Source organism: Chinchilla lanigera, unplaced genomic scaffold, assembly GCF_000276665.1.
Source record: "Chinchilla lanigera isolate Chin_1 unplaced genomic scaffold, ChiLan1.0 scaffold00076, whole genome shotgun sequence".
NCBI lineage: Eukaryota > Metazoa > Chordata > Mammalia > Rodentia > Chinchillidae > Chinchilla > Chinchilla lanigera.
Window position 1 is genome coordinate 49034 of NW_004955477.1, and position 15493 is coordinate 64526.

Below are 15493 nucleotides of genomic sequence, written 5' to 3' on the forward strand. Positions count from 1 at the left end.
AGTTCACATCCAAATTCTGTCAACTATAGAATTCCTCTTCTTTGGAGCAGGTCAGGCTCTTGTTCATTCAAGCCTTCAACTGATTGCCTTGGGTCTACCCACACTACTGAGGACAATCTGCATTTCTCAAAGTCTACTGATTTAAATGTTAAGCACATCCAAAAATCACCCTCACTGAAGCGTCCAGAATAATATTTGGCCACATGCCTAGGCACCAGGTCCTAGTTAAGGTAACATACAGTTAACCACCATACTCATTTGTGATGGAATTTATCTAATGACAGCAACTGTGAGAATCTTCACTCTGGTCCTCTGGTAATTACTGGCTCCATACATGTTGGTTGAAAATAATAAATGAGAGGAAATATGTACTGTGTGTTAGACCAGGGGTTCAGACATCTGCCTCCAGGTTTGAGAGCAGGGAGTCATTCCTGGGGATAAAGAACTCCAAGAAATCCTTGTATAGGAAGAAGGCTAGACCTGGACTCTGAAGGAGCTGTGGTACAGAGAGGTAGAAAGTGTCAGCTCCCACAGGAACAATGGCATCCATTCAGTTCCTGGTCAGAATGCCTGCAGAGCTAGAGTGCTGTGTGGATAGGACCCACGGGAGGCTCGAGAACAGGGAGACCCGGGCACATGGAAGGCCAACTTCTGGAATGCCATCCTGTAAGCTGGAAAAAGTTTTCTGTTTTTACAAACAAAATCCTGTCCAAACTCTAAAAGATCTGTTTGATTATCCTGGCCTCGGTTTGTCTCAAGTGGTGAGTGGCCAGTTTATTGGGTGGACCTCCAGGGACTGGTCTCATTGGCCTTCCAGATGGTTCCCATCTTCAGACCTGATTTATGAGGCTAGTTGAGGAGTATGCAGAGGACCAGCCCCTGGGAAGGAGGCCCCCCTGGGCAGGAAGTTGCTGGGAGGCCCGGCGGGCAGCCAGCCTGCTTGGAGGTATGAAGCAGCCCAGAATTTCCAAGGAGGGAGCCAAGTGTATTAGCAGCCCTCAAAGCGCCTCTTCTAACCTTTGGGGCAGCCAGGGAGCATGGTGCCAGGCACAACACTGACAAGGTGACCCAGAGGAGCATCGGAATCAACACTAGGCCCCACGGGCCTGGCCGCAGGTCAGCCACAACACTAGCAAAGTGATAGCAGGAAGAGAGCTCCACGTTCCTGAGGGAGAGAGTGTGTGTGGGAGCTACATCTGCTGACTCCACAGTGAGCAGCTCTGCAGGTAGGGGACAGGGACCCAGCTTAATCCTGTGAACAGCTTCTTTGTGCCACTTTGGGTTATGCTGGGTTTCAGCACAGGTGCTGATATTCATTGGTTCTCCTTCAGAAAGCTGATTTTCAAGGGAAGAGTTTTCTCCCATAGAATGCTACACGCATTGATCCTGCTCCATTGAGAAATGGGTCTTTCCCAATGACAGTAATTTAAAACTGTTGTCCTTCTGTCTTAGTTACTTTTCTTTCATTGCTGAGACAAAATACCTGACACCCAAAGTTAAAGGAGGAAAGCTTTATTTAGCTCACAGTTTGTACAGGTTTCAGTGCATAACTGGCTGGCTCCAAGGCAGGGTGGCACATGGCAGAGAGGCAACCATTCTTAGTGGTAAAGAACTCTTTCTGTCCCTTACATTGTATGCAGGCTACCCATCCTAGGGTGGGTGCAGCACTCACACCCTTAATCCCAGCACTGGACCATGAATCAATCACAAACTCTAAATTCAGCCACCTCTGAAAAGTCCATCTCCCATGACTGCGTGAGGCTTTGAAGGGACATCTAGACACCAGCCATAGTATCTTCCAGTGAAGGAATACTAGACCAGGTCTTTCTGTGTAAGGCAAATGTCGCCTCAATGTATGGGAGCTAGGACCACCAAGTGAGCAGCATCTTGGGCCTGGAAAGCAGGGCAATGGGGTGGGAAGAGCACTTTATAAGCCAGGCTCTGTTAAAAGCCATAGAACTTTTTTCTCTGGCTGCATGAGACTTCCCACCAAATTAACCCCTCTTTCTGGTAACCCTGATGAGTCCAATCAAATATTTTAATATGTACTTAATCAACATCTACTGTGTGTTTTGCACCTCAGTGGTAGACTTTGGGATACATAAGAGACCAAATCGTGAAAGTTCCTGACTTAACCGAATTTGCATTTTCCCTGGAGGTAAGGGCTGGGGAGACAGACACCATGCATACTATAACATAAGTAAACTGTAGAGAGTGTTAAAAGGAGATGAATGTTACAGGGGAAGAGGCCATGGGAACACAGGGGACAGGAAGGGGAGGGCAGGTTAGAGTAGTAAGTAGATAGGCAGTTGCATATTTGGAAGTGTGCATCTCAGAACTGAGCAAGGTACTTGGTCAGGGGGTTTCTTCTGGGCTCCAAAACCCACTTGCCTACAGACAAGCTTCCCAGGCCTGCTGGGGCCTGGGAGTGTGAGGCTGTGCTGCCAATTCAGCAGCTTTCGCTGGCCTGCCTACCTGCCTCAGTCCCTCTCACACCAACCTCAGCCCCTCACTGAGGTGTGATGCCTCACCCAGCTTCCCCCTCTTCCCACCACTTTGTCTCTAGCTGAAGTTACTCCTAAGAAGCCTCTTGCCCAGCTAAGCCCATCTTGGCATCTGCTTCTCGGGGACCCAGCGAACAATCTTGCTAGGCCTCCCTAAGAAGGTAAGTCAGAGGTGGAGCCAGCATGGAGCAGGGGCTCAGCCAAGTGACTGGTGCCACGTTCCCCTGGAGGATTGGAAGCCACTGGCTGGCTCCTCTGTTATTCATTGCCGGATCTTGTCTTCACTCTTGAAGTGTCTCCTACACTTAACCCCTTGGTGCCCATCCTGCTGTCATATCCTCCTAAATGTCTTATTATGTGGCATCCTCTTGCACATTGTCCAATCCACGCTGCTGATGCTGGATCCTATGGGGTCCTGCAGCTTGTCCCCCACTCTTGTTCCTCCCCTCAGTTACACATCACCTTACCTGGTACTCACATGTGCCATAGGAGTGGCTCTTAAGGATCCTGACAGGACATGGCCAACATAGGCTCGGAGAGAAAGTCACTAGGAACTCCTTGCAGACTAAACCAGCTTTGATCACCACCCTTGGCTGTAGGCCACCAGCCTGGGACCCAGCTGGCCATTCCGTCTTTACTATTGCACTCTATCCCCCACACATGCCCTCCAGCTCAGGCAGAACCAACATGGCGTCCTCTAAACATTCCACCTGCACTTCCCTTTATGGGCCTTCATTCTAGCCAGTCTACCGGAAGCCCTTCTCCAGAGGACAGGGCTCTTCAGGACATGCACTGGGCTCAGCTTCCTACTTGTTTCTCTCTCCTTGTTATGGTTTTCCACCTGTAAATGGGAATTATGACTCTTCATACTGAGTGTGCAAGTATTACTAGTGTTTTCAGAAGCAGGAGAGCACAAGCATTGAGCATGCTGCTGAGCATTACAGGGCCTGGACAATCTGCTCCACTTTCCCGGGCTACAGTTTTCCCACCTCTACGGCGAGGAGAATAGTATCTACTACACTGGGCTGCCGCCAAGATGAAATGAATTAATAAGGCATGGCTTAAGCACTCTATTTGTTAGCCAGCATTATTCACCCTCTTCTGTCCCTGTTGCTGCTATTGAAACCAAGGGCCAGTTTAAATGTCATCCCAGTAGACACTTCCTAAGTGCCTTCTCTGCCCAAGTCTCTATGCTGCTTGTTTGTTTTAAATTTTTTATTCTAAAATAATTTCAAACTCACAGTTCGAAAAAAATTCAGAGGATCTTTGAGTCCATTTACTTATTCTCACACTCAGCAGCTTTGCCTTTTTGTGCTCTGTCTCTCTCTGTGTCTCTGTGTCTCTGTATCTGTCTGTCTCTCTCTCTCTCTCTCTGATTGTAGATATCATGGCTTTTAACTCGTTATCCATCCATTGAAGTTTCTAAAAGCAAGGGGATTCTCTTAGTTTACCACAGTGCAGTTGCCAAATTTAAGAAAATAATATTGATATCTAACTACAGTTCCTATTCCGGTGTTGTCCGGTGTTGTCCTAATTATATATTTGGTAGCACTTTCCTCTCCAAGCCAAAATCCAGTCCAGGATATGGTGTCCTATCCTAATATTTTTAGCCCCTGAGCAAAAACATTAACAGAGGAGTTCCATATACTATATCTCTAAATATTTAAAGGTTTTCTAAAACTGTTAATTTGTTCTCTTTTCCTACTTTGACAAACACATCCACATAACAATCTGCAAGTTCATAATTCAATGGACTTTTTTGGTCCTGGGGATGGGACCCAGGGCCTCCCATATGCTAGGGGAGTGCTCTTCCACTGAGCTACATCCTCAATCCTGAACGCAGAATTCTTGAACTCTGCACTAGAACTTCTGATTTGGGAAGAATAGCTTCCTATCTCAGGCATGTAACCTGTATCCTTTCTCTTCCCATCCCCTCTCTGGTCCATACCACAGGGTACTTTGTCTGGACATCATTGGACAACCTATCTGCACTTCTGAGGGCCATCCACAAGCCACCAATTGCATGGTCCCCAGCACAGTCCTGGAAATGGGCTTCTCAGATCCTTTGGGTCTGAGAATGCTGGGCTCTGCATCTCTGAGGCATGATTGAAAAGAGGAGGAAAAGGCATGTGCTCAAGGTAGGCATAGGCTTCTGGCTTCACACATGTCTCATCATGTGGAGTGGGGTACCGTTGGAGAGGACCAGAGCACAGCCCTTAAATAGGAAGGCCCCCTTTCTTCCTCTTACGTGGGATTCCTTTGTTTTTCTTCTCTAATGGCAGTAGCCTGTGAGTTTAGTAAGAGCATTTGTATATGCATCATTGTCCATCTGGACTTGCCTTCATGGCAGAATCCATGCTTATTTACCTTGCATTTCTTAGCACTTAGGACAGTTTATCACGGAGTAGGTTCTCAGAAAAAGAGAAGTGAGGGAGGGAACAAATACACAGTACATTTACTAGGGGAGTGGACGGATAGATGGATGGATGGATGGATGGATGGATGGATGATAAATAGGAGGATAGGTGGGTAATTTGTGAATGGGAGGATAAGGATATGGATAATGGGTAGATAAGGAGCAGCTACCATTCAGTTAGAGCACCTACATCCTCACAGATCAATCTCCTCTTCCGACCACGCTCTATAACATGCAGATGTGACCTGTGGCTTTTTTGAACCTCTACTTAGTATATACAACCTAGTCACTTTTATTCTATCTGTGTGTACACTTGATGTGATTTCCTGCTAGACAGGGCTGTGCCACCTGTCCCTGCAGCACCTTCCCTAGAACCAGTCAGGTTGCTGCAGTCTGTAATGCCAAAAAATTGGGTCATCTACCGTCATCCCTCCAAGTTTTTCAGTGGAATCTCTTGCTACAAGCCTAAAAATTGCAGCAGTTAAAAAATGATTCTCATTAGCCACTCCTGCTACCCCAGCTTTCAGCAAAACCTTAGAGCATAAAAGCCAATCTCCCACATGCTTCAGAATGATCCACAGATTTGAAATAGCAACAAAGACTGGGAACTGGCCAGATACGATAAAAAAGGAGACAAAGAAGATTAATTGCCTATGGAAGTAAAAGATAACCACAAGCACAGTGATTGTATGCACCACTAAGAAAGCGTTTTGAGAAAATCTGTATTAGTGTCATGGAGAGCTGGGCTGAGGCTCCTATTGTGACACCAAAGGGCTGAGTCATGTGGCCGGTAACTGGGGTAGTGGGGGAAGGTCTAATAATAGTCCTGTTCTTGCTGCCTTTGCACAGTTTGGCATCAACATGTCCCCACCAGAGGTTGCCCCTTGGGAGGCTGGCAAACAGCCACAGGACTCTTATGGATAGACCTGCTCAGCTTACTGCATTTTAGTGGCTAGGGAGGGCCTGTGGGGATAGGGGGTGGTCAGGGATTTAGCGTGCTGACCCAGAGACAGAGCACAAAAAAGCAAATGAGAGCGAACACACTCCAGACTCTCTCCTGGCTCTCTCTAGATCTCTGGGCCAGCTCCCCGCCCCCTCCCTGCCTTCCTGCTAGGATTGGCAGCCAGCTCTCCAAAGAGCAACCGGGACAGGAAGCAGCAGCAGGTCTGCAGCTGAGTGCTGGAAAGCTGGGCCACAGGAGGCCAAGGATGGGAGGAAATTTATTTTGGATGTGGCACCCAGATGGGGTGGGGAGGGCAGTGAAGCAAGATAAGAAGATGCTCTGATTTAACTGGAAAGGAGCATTCTGGACTGAGATGTGAAGCTTTGCTTTTTCTTTTTTTTTTTTTTTGGTACTGGGAATCGAACTCAGGACCTTGCATTTTCCAGGCAGGCGCTTGTGCCGCTGAGCTACATCCCTGGCCCATGAGAAGATTTTCACTGCAGCTGCAAAGTCACCTTTTCTTGCAAGGCTGCCAGCCAGTCATGCAGGAACCTTCCAGGCCAGCAGCTCTGACCACCATGAGTGTCCAATATGGAAATTGCAGGTCAAGAGGCACTGTTAAGCATTGAAATGTGTCTTGTCCAACTTGAAATGGACCAGAAATGCAAAACACACACAGGATTTCAAAGAGCTAGTGTAAAAGAAAGTATGTTGAATCTCACACTGGTCACTTTGTATTGATTACATATTGAGTTGATAATATTTGTATCTATGGATTCAGTGAAAGAGACAAAAATTCATTTCACTGCTTTTTAATTTTATTTTCTTCCACATGGTAACCAAAAAGCTGAAAACTGCATATGTGGCTGGTATTTGTGGCACTGGCCAGTGCTGGTCCAGAGCCTTACTCACCCTCACTGCTTCCATGTACTTAGGACCCCATTCTGTCCAGTTAGGGCCGGAGGTGAGAGCACCGTCGAGGATGCACAGATGGTTTCAGAGCGTGGCTGCACACTAGACTCTCTTGTTGCACTCTTAACCATCCCTTTCCTGACTGCACCTGCACTAACCGCATCAGGGTCCAGGACATGTGAGCAAAACACCAGCCTCCACTTAAAGTCCCCCAGGGGATAAAATTTGTGGTCAGATGGAGAGCAAGAGGCTTAGTAGAGGACTGTGCTCCTTGGAGCTCCACACTGGGTGAGACAGAGAGGTTGGCAGTACTACTGGCTAAAGTAATCGGTGCAGGGCAGCACAGGGCCATAGAGGGAGACAGGGAGATGTGGCTCTGTTTGGGAATCAGGGCAAAGTGGGCCATAGGTTTGGCTTTGGCTTTGGCTTTGGCTCTGGAGCTGCTCAGGTTGCAGTGTGCTAAGAGTATGGCTGGTTCTGAGGCCCAAGGCAAGAAGGAACTCAAGAGTGGAAGGACAGGGTAGCTCTGAGCCCTCTGGAGCTCAAGAGGAGGTGAGGCTCAGAAAGGAATAACGCTGGAAGGGCAGCTGGCCCGGCTCCTTCCAGTCCTTGAAAGCCAGAATTCAGGAATGGGGGCCTTTCAGTGAGGGTGTCATGTGACCCATCTGTGCCCTGGAGGAGGCCAGGCAGGGGGTCAGGTCTGAAGAGCAGGGAAAAGGCGAGGGATGGAAGAAGCAGAGCTGTCCGGTTGGTGCAGCAGCCCTGGCTCTTCAGCTGGGCGGGCACAGGCACTTGCTTAAAGCCTCAGTTTCAGAGTCACCCAGCCATGCAGGGAGTTGGCTTTTCCCCTGGCCTCCAGAGGAGCAAAGAAAGGTGAGCATGTGACCGTGAGCTTGCCCCAGGCTCCGGGTCTTTTCCCTCCCTGAAGCTGCCCTGGAAGGCACTGGTGCTTCCACAGTGACAGCGCAGCAGCCAGCAGAGGGTGCAGCCTGGTTCTGAAGGACGGGTGTCACAATGGCATCCTCACCACCCTGCTGTGGTGCCCACTCCCTGCCCTCAGCCCTGATCGGCACCGGAAGTTCCACTTCCCGTGGCTCTGCCGCTGTCCCCCAGCGGTGGGAAACCTGGCCCCGCCCACCTCACCCTCTGCCCAGCTCTGTGTGACCTCACCTGGTAACATGCAGCAACACCTCATCCCTTCCTGAGGTAGTTCCTTCCCGTCTTTTGTGTGTAACTTTTATGGCAGTCAGGGGATGGGGCAGCTGCAGGAAGAGCTCTGCTTCAACTTGTCTGAGCACTTAATAAAGCATCTTTCAAAAGAGGCACCTCTGGGTCTCTGAGTACTGCTGTCAGTCCATCTTGGGTCCGGACTCGGTTGGGTCCTTGGGCTGCTCAGCGGCCAACAGCCCATGGTGCGGGTTCAGCCCCAAAGACGAAATGCCAAATATCAATGTCACATGATCTTGAATGACAGCTTGTTCCTATACCTCATGGTCTCAGGGCAAAGAAATATCTATTAATGGTGAATCTTATGCTGAAACAAGTACTTCCCTTGCAGCAGGCTTTCTGCCAAGAGGCGTTTATCATTTCTTGAATGGCAGAATTCCTCTGAACACCTGGTTTTCTTTCAGAAAGAAGCCATGCCCTTTCCTCTGAAGTTTCCCCTTCCACCCCAACTAATCTGCTCACCTGAGGCCTCCAGTGTCTTAGCAGAAACTAAGGGAATTCAGTCCTAGGGGATGCTAATAGGATACAGCCTGGAGAATACAGACCTTGCTGCAGAGATAAAGACCACCTGCCCTCTTGGTCTCAGCTTGCTAGGCTTTCCTTTCTTCTTTTCTATCTGTTTAATGTATTGATTGTTGCTGCACCAGAAAATGGTCAGAGTTGAGAAAGAAGAAAACAGTCAGAGTTAACCTACTATGCTGCAGTTAAAAGGATGGGGATCAACGTGGGAGATTTAGTTGAGTGCAGTCAACAAAAGCAGGACCAGAGACTGTACTAATTCCATTTGTCCACATTCTACCAAGTCCAGCAACCTGGACACAGACAGCCAGCCCCGTTGTACCAGAGCGTGAGACACAGCCCAAGAAAGGATCAACCAAATGTGCAGGTTTGTATCCCACCTGCCCCAGGAAAGGGGTTTAAACTCAGATAGAATACAGTTCATTCATGGAACTCTCCTTGAAAGGATTTATAAATATAGTTGGTTATTAGTCTTACTTTATGAAAGGAGAAACAACTTGGAGAGTTTTACCTGGCTGAAATGAGCTAACATAATATAGATAGTCCCCTGGCAGTCCAATCAACATGCATTTGCAAATGATAGGATGCAAAATTTCTCCTTCCTCATCAGCTCCCTCTTCTGTTTTTCTTCTAGTTTCATCCATTGTCCAGTGACAATGGAGCATCAGCTATCTTCCTCACTGTGGGGAGCAGTGCCTGGTGGATAGTAGTTGCTTAATAAACATTTTTGAGTGAAGGACAGGAAACACAGCACCTTTCATTCTCAAGGGTCTTCATACTCTGGAGACCAGAGAAGAGAAAGATTATAAATGAACATGGCAATGCAGTGTGGAACGTGCTACAATGGTGATGGCAACAGGCTCTAAGCAGAGACAGGATAGGCTGTCCAGAGGAGGTGACAGAGCTGGATGTTGAGGGTACTCTAGGAGTTTCCCTAAGAGTAAGGCACAAGAATGTTGCCAGGCTCATCCAAGGACAGGCAGTTGGCCCCAGACTGTGATTTTTCACTTGTGCCACCATCACCTCTCCAGGGGCCTAGTACATGAGCAGCCACTGTCACAAAGCTCAGTCCAGGCCCGGTCAAGTTCCACAACACGGAGAAGCTGGTGAGGTCATATCCAATGACTGTAATAGCACGGAGAATCAAGAGCATTGTCCTTTACCCCACAGGCCTCCATCCGCAGAATTTGCTGGCTCCGATGTCTAGGAAAACCCCACGCATGCCAGGTAGGACCCTACTCACAGGCCCTGCCTGTCCTTCTGCTCTCATCCCAGCCCTCCTCGGCACACAGCAAGGGCCTGTGCTCCAACCCACCCTGCTCCATCAGTTGCCCTGCAGGGACACCATCCCAGCTTCTCTGTTTAACTTCTCCTCTTCCTTCAAGGCCCATTTGAACTGGATCCGCTTTCTGAAGCTCACGGAATCTTCACTCAGTGGTCACCCTCTGGCTGCATGTTGAATGACTTCAGGAGTTTTCCAGACAGTCCCAGACCATTGAGTCACTTAGGCCAAGGATACATGAGTTTCCGCACGCTAGTGTAATTAAGTACTACGGCCTGGGGAACTTAAACAGCAGAAATGGATTATTCCACAGTTCTACAGGCTGGAGGTCTAGTGTCCAGGTGTGGGCAAGTTCAGTTCCTTCTGAACAATGTGAGGGAAGGATCTCACCTCTTGGCTGGTAGATGACCGTCTTTTCCCTGTGTCTCCTCAATGTCATCTTTCCTCTGTGACAATCTACACTATCTCCAAGTTTCCTCTTTCTACAAGGACACCAGTCACACTAGATTAGGACCCATTTGAATAACCTCATTTTTACCGATCACCTTTTTAAAGACCTGAACTCCATAGAAGGTCAGATTTGGAGATGCTGACAGTTAGGACTGCAATACAGGAATTTTAAGGGAGATAGAATTCTATCCAAGCAAGGGCTTTGTCTTAGTTACTTTTCTCTCATTGCTGAGCCAAATACCTGACACCCAAGATTAAGGAAGGAAAGGTTTATTTAGCTCACAGTTTGTGGAGGTTTCAGCCCATACTTGGCTGGCTCCAAGGCAAGAGTGGCACACGGCACGGGGCAACCATTCACGGTGGTAGAAAACAGCAAAAGTAACAAGAACAAAATGGAGGAGCAGCAAGGAAGCCTCTTCCCTTCCCTTACATTGTATGCTAACTGTCCGCCCCAGGGCGGGTGTAGCACTCACATCCATAATTTCAACACTGGACCATGAATCAATCATAAACTCTAGAATCCCACCCCATGACTGCATGAGGCTTTGCGGGGACATCCAGACACAATCCCAGGTTCTAGCAGAACACAAGATGGTCAGGGGCCTCATTTGGACCTTGTTCCTGATACTTCTTTTCCCAAAAAGAGTAGAAATAGATCACCTGGCAGAGATCCGGTAAAACTTCAAGATCCCTTCCTAACTTCAACCATTTTATTTTATATTCCCTTTCTCAGAGGAGACCTTCCATGCTGTCAAAACCTCAGATCTCTGTACAGGATAACAGATCCAAGGTGGCAACAGCCAAGGACCCAGCTACCTCCAGTTCTTTCCAGCCACCCTTCATATGGGACTTGGATCTTAGGGTTGCTGATCTTGACTTCCTTCCCACTTAAGCAGTTTTCCTGAAAGTCTCCCCCAAGCCCGTGTTTATATCGCATTAGTTAGGCTGGTTCCATGACCTTCCTTAGCTGTAAGGGAGCCAGGGCGTATAGTTTTTCAGCTGGGCTTGTTCTTCCCTTAAACAAAATGCAGACAATTAGCAGCCTCTGCTACACCTCTCCATGTCCTTGAGTGTCTGATGGGTCCCCTGTCCCTCCTCCATTTAGATATATTCCTTTCCTGGGCAATGGGAGACTGTCCTAGAGGACATGATCTGAGCTGAGACTTGACGTGAACGTAATGTGTGGAGACGAGAGGAAGGACATTCCAGGTGGAGGCACAGCGTGCACAATGGCACAGAGGCGTGGAGGAGCGGTCAGCAGGGAGCGGGGAAAGTGCCCCTGTGTTCAGCCCAGGGTAGTTGGCTGGAAGTTTGGGAAACACCAGCAGGGCTGGGCCCTTCTGTAAACATAATTTACTGGGAACAGAAATGCTGCTTGGGCTTCCCAGAGCCAGCTTCTCTCGTCTCTGATTCCATAGTTTGTAGAAAACTATCTTCTGACACATAACCGAGCCTGATAGTGTGTTTACTCTCTCGGTTATTCATTGAACGCACCAGGTAGAAAACACACCCTGGCCTCCTTCTCCAGGCAACCCCTCCTGAAGGAAAAAAGGGAATATCTTATGGGAAGATTTCCTCTATTGAATTTATTGCCCTCTACCTTCCCTTTCTCTCTTCTCTTCCCCATACATACACACACACATGTACACACAAGCTCAGGTATACACACAGGTACATATACATATGCCCACATGGACACACATGTACAATACATACGACACACAGACACATGTACATGAGCACATGCATACACACATGGACATATACACATAAGCACATACACATGCCTCAGATGACTATGAGAGCAGAGGGTGCCATCCTGACACACAGCCCATAGACAAAATGCTTGTTCCTGACAGTTTGTTTTCTTGCTTCTGAACTGGGAACAGCAGTAAGTTCAGAGGGACCTGGATGTAGCTAGTGGGCGGGAGCTGGGTACTGCCCCCCTTTGGTAAAAACAAGGGGGAGCCCAGGCCAGCCCTTCAGCCAGAGGTCATTTCCCTTCCTAAGGCCCAAGGGGACATGGATAGAGCAGAGTGAGCTGGAGCCTGCTAAGCAGTGTCAGCAAAGGGTGACATGAAAGCTGCTGGTGTCCTCCTTCCCGTGGCTGACACCAGCCCCAGGAATGTAGGTAAGGTGACACTCACACCTGACATGGAGAGAAGGGGCCAAAGCAGAAGGAGGGACAGCATGCATAAGGTGGAAACACTTTCTGCATTGCATTGCCATGTTCATTTATAAGCCCTCCCTTCTCTGGTCTCCAGAGTAGGAAGACCCTTGAGAATTAAGGGCCCTGTGTTTCCTCTCCACTCAAAAATGTTTATCAAGCAACTACTGTCTACCAGTGGCCACTCATGTGCTGGGCCCCTGGAGAGGTGACGACAACACATAGGAGGCACCTGGCTGGACTTAGACTCCTGGGCTGTGAGCACACGGGAACCTAAGGCAGAGCAGCCTGAGTCCAGGTGCCCTGCACTGAGGCCCCATGCAGCTTGGGTGGACAGAAAATCTCCCAGATGCATCCAAAGGCATAGGCAAGGGCTCCTGGGTGCTTCTGTCTTCCTCAGAGCTGTGGCTGAGTTGGATAGAGCCCTAAAGAGTTGGGAGGGCTTCCTGCTGGACAGGCTGCACTGACAACTCATACAGTGACTTTCAGGAAGCACCAGTAGCCCCTGGGTGAACTGAGAGGGAGGCATTCCTTTTATAGTGTCCCTTAACTTTCACAGCTGAGCCATACTCCTAGGTGCCCACTCTGCTTGTGTACAAACAGGGCTCAGGGAGAGAGAAGAGGTGAATCTGAGCCCCAAGCAAAGGGTCTCCCAAGATGCTCAATGAGGTAATTTTGCATTTACGGTGCAAGGGTCTTCATGGGACTTTGAAGATGATCACCAGCAAGGGTTATGGTGACTGCAGAGAACTCCGGGTGCTCTTCCTGACTGGGTGTTTCAAAATGGCTCCATTCCAAGGTCAAGGCTACTTTTATGCTCACCGACCTGTGAAGCCTTTGCATACTCACGTGGGGGGGCTGTGCAGCATGAAGGTTATGGCCTTAGTTCGAATCCTGACTGCTGCTGAGTGAACCTGGACTATTTACTTGAGCCCTCTGTGTCTTGGTTTTCTCATCTGCAAAACAGGAGCAACATAGTACTGACTTCACAGGATGTTGTACCAAGCAAAGGAAAGAAGAGGTTTAACCTGATTACCATATTGCCAGGCTGTGTTAGTCCATTTTCCATTGCTATAACAAAAAGACCAGAGGCTGGTAATGTATAAAGAAAAGAAGGGCTAGACATGCCACTCAGTGTAAAGGACTAGCCTAATATGCATGAGGGCTGCTTTAGATACTCAGCACTGCAAAATAAACAAAAAACAACAGAAAAGAAAGGAAGATGGTTTGACTCACAGTTTGGGAGGTCTACGAGCATGGCACTGGCAGCTCCTTAGATCTGGTAAGGACTCCTTTGGCTGTGTCACACGGTTGGTGGCATTATGGTGGGGCATAGACAAAAGGAAGAGATTTAATGTCAAGATAGGAAGTCAGACAGTGGGCAAAGCATGGCCTTGCTCTTTGGCGAAAACCCACTTTTTTTTTCAGTACTGGACTGAACCTAGGGCCTTCACACTGAGCTCCATCCGCAGCCTTTTTTTATTTTCTGTTTTGAAACAAGGCCTCACTAAGTTGCTAAGTTGCCCCGGCTGGACCCAAACTTGTGATCCTCCTGCCTCAGTATCCCTGAGTGCCAGGGCTTTGCCACCACGCTGAGTTAGTAACAACCCACTCTTATGGGCACTAACTAGGGTCCTCCCACTAATGCCTTGTGACCTAACGACCCCCACCCTGTTAGGCCCCACTTCTTAAATCCTCCACTGTCCCAATCCCACCGCACTAAAGATTAAGCCTCCCACAAAGGATCCTTGGGGGACAAACCACAGCTAAGCCGTGGCCCTGGTATAAGGTAGATCCTCAAAAAATCTAGCTATTATTTTTGTTAGTATTATGCTGGGGCATGTGAGAGATGCCCTGGCTGTTGTAAATAACTTTTTAATGGAAGAGTCATTACCCAACTGTACAGTCCTACTCTTCTACACTATCTTCTAACTCGGGAGCTTCATCCAACCCCACTGCGAGCCCTCGTTAAATATGCCCTGACTATGAACAGTGCCAGTGGGAGGAAATAAGGATGATCTCAAGGGCGTTTTTGGAACAAGGAGCCCCAAAGGGCTGAGAGCAGGAGTGCTCCACCAAATGCACAAAGAATGACATGCCGAGGATTTACACATAAAGTAGCTCCCAACTTTCCTCGGGAAGGGAAAAGAAAAGAATGGTACGCTTTAAACTCTGTGAGATCCTGTATTTCACACTCCAGATTAGTAAGACGCAAAAGCATGGAGACACCTAAACATCCACTTAAGGCTGGTTAGTCCATCGCTGGGGATTTCTCTAGTCCATTACAGGTCACGTGGGCCACTAAAAAGAATGAGTGAAAACATACGGGAAATAAATCAAGTGCCAGGCTGCAAGTATAGCGTGCTGCCTGGGTTCCATCCTGAGCGCTACAAACATAAGCAAGTAAATAAAATGAAGGAGAAGGGGTACTTGAGTTGTGTGGAATCTCTCTGAAATATTGCCTGGAAAAGCCCCTGCCTCTGGGGTAGGAAGCTTGGGCCAAGCGGGTTTGTACCTTCTTTCTCCTTTGAAAACTGTATCCTATTGCATTGGGAAGTGGAATATGAGCAGTTTAAATATGTTCATCTCCTGCAGTTGAATAATGGAGTGAAAGCAGAACTAGAATTCAGACTTGGAAATCCTGGATGTCTTTGGCCAACAAAGTAAATTTGACTCAAAGCCTATTAACGCACACCAAAAAAGCAAGTCTGCACCTAAACTCTCTTAACGTAAAGTCTGGCGGTCATTGTAAGAGACCTCCCGACAGGGCCAGATGGAAGCTTCTAGTTTAAACTCTCACCCATTGTGAAGTCAACTTTTTCACTCACTTAGGCCTGCAGGGTAAAACAAGATCTCACATGTTGTCCAAATCCGAGCAGTACTCAAGCTTCCAGGCTTGCAGGGATGAGCCAGTAAACCTTCTGATTGGTCCTAGAGATCCGCTGGCCCTGCCACATCCACTGCGTCCACTGTTCTGAGTTGCCGTAACTTGTGAAAACTTATGCTTATGTGACCGCAAAGCATATCTCTAGCTGTCAGTCATTTTGGGGGCAGGGTACTTTGCTGGGTCCGG